Source organism: Babylonia areolata, chromosome 20 (assembly GCF_041734735.1).
Source record: "Babylonia areolata isolate BAREFJ2019XMU chromosome 20, ASM4173473v1, whole genome shotgun sequence".
NCBI classification, from domain to species: Eukaryota; Metazoa; Mollusca; class Gastropoda; order Neogastropoda; family Buccinidae; genus Babylonia; species Babylonia areolata.
In genome coordinates, this window is record NC_134895.1 from 11,557,427 (window position 1) to 11,564,926 (window position 7,500).

Consider the following 7,500-nt stretch of genomic DNA (forward strand, 5'->3'; position numbering starts at 1 on the left):
ACCCCCGCCCCCGCCTCAAGACACCCTTGCCCTCCGAACATCATCCCCCCCACCCCCACCCCTCCTCGCCCCCTAACCTCCCCGCTCCCACTCAACCCTCGAGACAGACGACGGAGAGCTTGCGTCACAAGACTCCGTGTTTACTCCCCTTGGCAGCAGATTTACTTCCAATGGAATTAGCGTCCAGCTTTTTGCGAGACGAACATGGTGTTAACAAGCGTCGTCTTCGCTGAAAACGGATCATGTTCAGTTCACCAGGAGGATCAAGAACAAGACCAGACCAACCTAACTAAGAAAGAAACAGGATTCACTTCTTCCGTTCCTCGTAATTACGCTTTTTTTTTCTAACTCGGTTTATTTCTGCTTTAAGGGGTGTCAGACTTCGTTATTAAAGAAAGAAAATTGAAAGAAAGACAGACAGACAGACAGGGCTAGCTATCCAGACAGGGCTATCATGCTTTCCAGTCATCTTGTTTAAAACAATATTGCACCTCTGGGATGGGCACAATTTTTTTTTTTTTAAATGAAGCCTAATTATATGCAAACTGCATTTACTGTTATATTTACATTTTTTGTATTCTCTAAACTTGGCACTTTGATCTCATATTCTGACCCAACAACAAGAGCAGTCATTATTATCATTTTTTGTTCAAACAGGAACTTCTTTTGCTAAGCATGGAAGTTTTATCTATTTTGCAAACGTTTTGGTGCAGATAGTATAAAAGGGAAATTACTCTGTAATTAATGCTAGGGGAGTTAATTTGCTTTAAACTGATCTTTCTCATCTTAAACATTACATTTTGAAATTATACTCAATACATAAAAAGTTTGGATTTTTTTAAAAGTGTATCACAAGTGAGTCTTGGAGGCCTTGCCTCTCTTGCGGTTTTTTTTATAATTTTTTTTTTTTTTTTTTTTTTTAAGAAACACGTTCATGTCTTTTGACAATTTTACTCAACCCCATCCATTACAACATTGTTGTCTTTGTCTTGTCTTGTGTTTATTTTTGTCACAACCGATTTTTTTTTTTTCTTGTACAGAAAGTTACATTTCGAATCAATTTTGACATTCCACAACATCATGAGTATGGTTCAGCATTCACTGAACAAACATTTTAGTCTGTCAATAATTCACTGAACAAACATTTTAGTCTGTCAATGAACATTGCCCCAAATCATCAACTTATGGGAATAAAATGAATATCTTTCTCCACTCCTCATCCACTCCATTCCTGTCATCATCACACCTCCTCGCCTTCCCCCTCCTCCTCTAACACCTCTTCCTCCTCCGTCACCTCATTTCTGTCATCCTAACACTTCCTCCTCCTCCTCCTCCAACACCTACGCCTCTTCCTCCTCCGTCACTTTATTTCTGTCATCGTAACACCTCTTCCTCCTCCTCTTCCTCCTCTAACACCTCCTCTCCCTCCTCTGTCACTTCATTTCTGTCATCCTAACACACCCTCCTCCTCGTCTTCCTCCTCCTCCTCCTCTAACACCTCCTCCTCCGTCACATCATTCCTGTCATCCCAACACCTCCTCCTCTTCCTCCACCTCCTCCTCTAACACCTCCTCCTCTTCCTCCTCCGTCACTTCATTCCTGTCATCCTAACACCTCCTCCTCCTCTTCCTCCACCTCCTCCTCTAACACCTCCTCCTCTTCCTCCTCCGTCACTTCATTTCTGTCAATCTAACACCTCCTCCTCCTCTTCCTCCACCTCCTCCTCTAACATCTCCTCCTCTTCCTCCTCCGTCACTTCATTTCTGTCAATCTAACACCTCCTCCTCCTCTTCCTCCACCTCCTCCTCTAACACCTCCTCCTCTTCCTCCTCCGTCACTTCATTTCTGTCAATCTAACACCTCCTCCTCCTCTTCCTCCACCTCCTCCTCTAACATCTCCTCCTCTTCCTCCTCCGTCACTTCATTTCTGTCAATCTAACACCTCCTCCTCCTCTTCCTCCACCTCCTCCTCTAACACCTCCTCCTCTTCCTCCTCCGTCACTTCATTCCTGTCATCCTTACACCTCCTCCTCCTCTTCCTCCACCTCCTCCTCTAACACCTCCTCCTCTTCCTCCTCCGTCACTTCATTTCTGTCAATCTAACACCTCCTCCTCCTCATCTTCCTCGTCCTTCTCTAACACCTCCTCCTCTTCCTCCTCCGTCACTTCATTTCTGTCATCCTAACACCTCCTCCTCCTCTTCCTCCACCTCCTCCTCTAACACCTCCTCCTCTTCCTCCTCCGTCACTTCATTTCTGTCAATCTAACACCTCCTCCTCCTCATCTTCCTCGTCCTTCTCCCCCTATCACCATCCTGACGAAGCACAATCCACGGTCCTTCGCAGCACACACACACACACACACACACACACACACACACACACACACACACACACACACACACACACACACACACACACACACACACACACACACACACACACACTTGCACATACATACTCACACACGCATGCACGCAAATACACACACACGGACACATATAAACGCACATACATGAATACACAAACACGCTCTCACACACACATACACACACACACGTGCGCGCATGCACACACACGCACACACACACAGACACACACACACACACACACACACACACACACATGGTAGCATGTACGTACACACACAAACACACACACACACACGCACGCACCCACCCACCCCACCCAGTCATCCACAAACAACCGGAAGCAAAATGGTAACAGGATCAGAACGCAACCTGATACAGGGACGTAACCACCTGCCACCTGACACTTAATGCTTATTTCCCTTGGCAAGCGAAATTGGAGATCGGGAAAAAAAAAGGAGAAAAAAAAAAAGAAAAAGAAACAGATGAAAATAGAGTGAATAAATAGACAGACAATTAAAACGTAAAGAATAAAAAGGAACTGTGTGTGTGTGTGTGTGTGTGTGTGTGTGTGTGTGTGTGTGTGTGTGTGCGCGCGCGTGTGTGTGTGAGTGTGTGTGTGTGTGTGTGTGTGTGTGTGTGTGTGTGTGTGTGAGTGTGCGCGTGTGCTCGTGTGCACGTGTGTGTAGGAGAGTAGCGAGGATGGGTATGGGTGTAAGGGGTTCTCTGATCTGTTATTTGATAATGTCTTGAGGACAAGGCGAAGGAGGAACGAATGTGTGTGTGGAGACGTGGGGGTGGGGGGAGGGGTGTGTGTGTGGAGGCGTGGGGGTGGGGGGAGGGGTGTGTGTGGGGAGGGAGGAGGGGGGGGGGGGGTAAGAGGTGTGGATGGGAAAGGGGATGGAAGGACAGTTTAGAAGTTTCTGTTTAACCCGTTAGGAACAGAAAACGAAAACGGATGTAATTTATTTAGCAATATCCACCTCTTTTTTTTTTTTCCTCTTCAAGACGCAGTAAGCAGTGTTCACAACACGACGTGGGTGTTCACTCTGCCAGTCACACACTGAGAGGATTGGAGGGGAAGACATGTGCATAATGCCATCAGTTTGAAGAAACAGCGTCTTTTGAACGACGAACGCCACACAAGAAGAAGAAGGCAGCACATCTTGTTGTTGTTTTTTGTGTGTGTATTTGTTTTTTTCTTTTGGCGCGCACGTGTGTGTGTGTGTGTGTGTGTGTGTGTGTGTGTTGTGTGTGTGTGTGTGTGCGTGTGTGTGTGCGCGCGCGCGCACGTGCGTGTGTGTGTGTGTGTTGTGTGTGTGTGTGTGTGTGTGTTGTGTGTGTGTGTGTGTTGTAACTAACACATTCCGTCTGTCTTTGAATATGGTAACCTTTTTTCCCCCCATTATTGATATTGTCTGTTGGCGCTCTGGTCCCCCTACTAAGGACGTGGAGCGCAATGTATATATATATATATTACTGCCTTTGATTTTCTTCTTTGGTAAAGGAGGTTGGGGTTGGTACAAGCTGTGACTTACTTGACTTATGCCTATAGCTCCGCTCGGGAACAAAGGGCCGCAACAGCACTCCTCCAACGGACACGGTTTGGGGCGATCCTCTTTATCTGGGCCCACGTCATTCCGGCTGCCTTCACTTCAGTGTCCGTACTTCTTCTCCAAGTCTGCCTGGGTCTGCCAACTTTGCGTTTGCCTTGGGGGTTCCAGTCAAGTGCCTGGCGAGTGATGTTGAGTGGTGACTTGCGCAACGTGTGGCCTATCCACCCCCACTTTCTCTTTTTGATTTCTTCTTCTATGGGTGCTTGTTTGGTTCTGTCCCAGAGGTCTTCATTTGAGATGATTTCAGGCCACCTGATGTTCAGAATGTTGCGCAGGCATCTGTTGACAAAAGTCTGGAGTTCGTTCCTGTTGGTCTTGGTAGTGCGCCATGTCTCTGAGCCGTACAGCATGACTGACTTGACGTTGGTGTTAAATATTCTGATCTTGTTGTGAAGGGTACAAGCTGTGAGTGAACAGAATTCACAGCTATACAATGTCAATGTGGAGTGATGGCCTAGAGGTAACGCGTCCGCCTTGGAAGCGAAAGAATCTGAGCGCGCTGGTTCGAATCACGGCTCAGCCGCCGATATGCTTTTTTTTCATCCGGCCCTCAGGGCAAAGAAATTCAATACGCAAACAAAACAAAATAAAAAAAAATACAATGATTACTACTGCTACTACTACTACTATCACTACTACTACTATTACTGCTACTACTTCCAAGTAAATAAGATAAAATGAATATGAAAAAAAGAAGAGAGAAAGAACAAAATAATGTCATAGTAAAAAAGACAAATACAAATATAAAAAAATCGGACACTTTACACACACACACATAAACGAATACACTTGCATATGCATAAATATGTAAACCATCCCTAATGATAATAACACCATCAACAACAGCAGCAACAACGACAACAATAAAACTAATACTAATAATAACAATAATAGTGCGTGGTAACTTATCTAACATTACCTGTTTTAATAGGAAGAATAAAGAAGCCGTCCAAATCAAGAACAGAAGGCTCAGTCTCAAGTGTGACTCTGGCCTGAAACTCCCTCCAAAACAAGTCTGTTGCAACACCACGACTGGGCGAGATCGATGCAGCTGTGAAATCAGTTCACTTTCAGCTTTTCCCAACACCACCTTTCCCGTACACACCCCGTTTGTGCTGAGGAAGATGGATGGCACCATCCGAAATACAAGAAAGTGGAGTGATGGCCGAGAGGTTACGCGTCCGCCTAGGAAACGAGAGAATCTGAGCGCGCTGGTTCGAATCACGGCTCAGCCGCCGATATCCCCCCCCTAATCCCCCCCCCCCCCCCCCCCCCCCACAACACTCACTAGACCTTGAGTGGTGGTCTGGACGCTAGTCATTTGGAATAGACGATAAACCTAGGTCCCGTGTGCAGCATGCACTTAGCATGCTCAGCATGCTCTGAGGGTCCCGGGTTTGAATCTCGGTAATGGCGCCTGGTGGGAACAGGGTGGAGATTTTTCCGAGGCGGAGAAAATATCGGCGGCTGAGCCGTGATTCGAACCAGCGCGCTCAGATTCTCCAGCTTCCGAGGCGGACGCGTTACCTCTAGGCCATCACTCCACACGCTTTGTGGTCACTCTTGAAGCAAACATAGAGTCAAGTATGTGGACCCTGGGGCAGTCAGTCAGTAATTTAATCCACTGAGTGTTGAACGTTGGTGAAAGTAGATCAGAATGGCCTGCTTTTTGTGTCTTCAAACGGCTGACATGTCGATGCGACACGATCCATGGGACGCAATCGTGATTATATTTTCCCAGGCAGCTTCAAGTGGGTTCGCTCCCTTGCATCGTCTCTCCGGCTGCTGTTCCGACTGGTGCAGTGAGTTAAGGTATTTATCTGTCTGCACGAGGAAGTTGTGATTAGAATAGATTTTAGTGGTGTGCGGAGACTTGTGTGCTGTGTGGAGTCTTTTGCATGGAGACGTGAGATGCATTCTGACATTTGCAGTGTGTGTGTGTGTGTGTGTGTGTGTGTGTGTGTGTGTGTGTGTGTGTGTGTGTGTGTGTGTGTGTGAATATCTGTCTGTGTTTTGTGAAGGATGTCGACGCAATGTATGTCAGTGAAGACAAGAGATGTCAAGAACAGCAGCATGGGGGATTTACGCTGTTTGTGAAGACTGTGTGTAAATGTTGTGTAAACAACTGAACCTGTTGAGACCTTTTTTCACGGGGGTATTTGGGGGAGGTTCAGATGCACGATCTTGTGTCCGATAACCTCCCGTATTTTGCTGCAGTGGAGCGACAAGTTGAATTCATATCAAGGGGTGCGAATTAAAGCAGTATCCACAATTTATCCCCCCCCCCTCCCCTTCCCCACTCCTCTCTGTGACTGACAGAATGAACATCCACACCAGTTTCAGTTTCAGTTTCAGTAGCTCAAGGAGGCGTCACTGCGTTCGGTCAAAACCATATACGCTACACCACATCTGCCAAGCAGATGCCTGACCAGCAGCGTAACCCAACGCGCTTAGTCAGGCCTTGAAAAAAAAAAAATGTTGTGAACACTAGTCATTCTGTCTTAAGGGGGAATAATTGTGGATATTGCCCGAATTAGAATCCCAGATGTATTTGTATTTCTCTTTTTATCACAACAGATTTCTCTGTGTGAAATTCGGGGTACTCGCCCCAGAGAGAGCGCGCCTCTACAACACAGCGCCGCCCTTTTTTTTTATTTTTTAGTAATTTTTCTGCGTGCAATTTTATTTGTTTTTCCTATCGAAATGGATTTTTCTACAGAATTTTGCCAGGAACAAACCTTTTGTTGCCGTAGGTTCTTTTACGTGCGCTAAGTGCATACTGCACACGCCGGACCTCGGTTTATCATCTCATCCGAATGACTACGTTCAGACCACCATTCAAGGTCTAGTGGAGGAAAAGAAAATATCGGCGGCTGAGCCGTGATTCGAACCAGCGCGCTCAGATTCTCTCGCTTCTTACGCGGTCGCGTTACCTCCAGGCCATCACTCCACATTGATAATGTATAGCTGTGAATTCTGTTCTCTCGCTTCCTAGGCGGACGCGTTACCTCTAGGCCATCACTCCACGCAAGATGCGTGGATCAGAAAGTTATAATACTGTGAAATTCTTCTTTTTCCCGTAGTGTTATTAGGGTTCAACTCTACTGCATTGCTTTAGATACGAATCGTCTTCATTTTTTTCCGTTTTTTTTTTTTTTTTTTTTTTTTTGTTTCGTGTGACACTGGACCAGACTGTAACATCATGTGCGCAGTTTGTGAAAGTAGTGACAGTTTTTACTAGGGACGGTCATGAGAATATTCACACAGTGGCGTTTCTCCATCATTAACACCCCCCGGAAACGGAGTATGGCTGCACACATAGGGGGGAAAAAAAACTGACGGTCATACACGTGAACATACGAGTGAACGTGGGAGTTGCAGCCCCACGCACGAAAAAGAAGAAGAAGAAGAAGAAGAAGAAGCACGAAAAAGAAGAAGGAGAAGGAGAAGCACGAAAAAGAAGAAGAAGGAGAAGAAGAAGAAGAAGAAGCCATTATTAAGAACCCCGCGTATTCT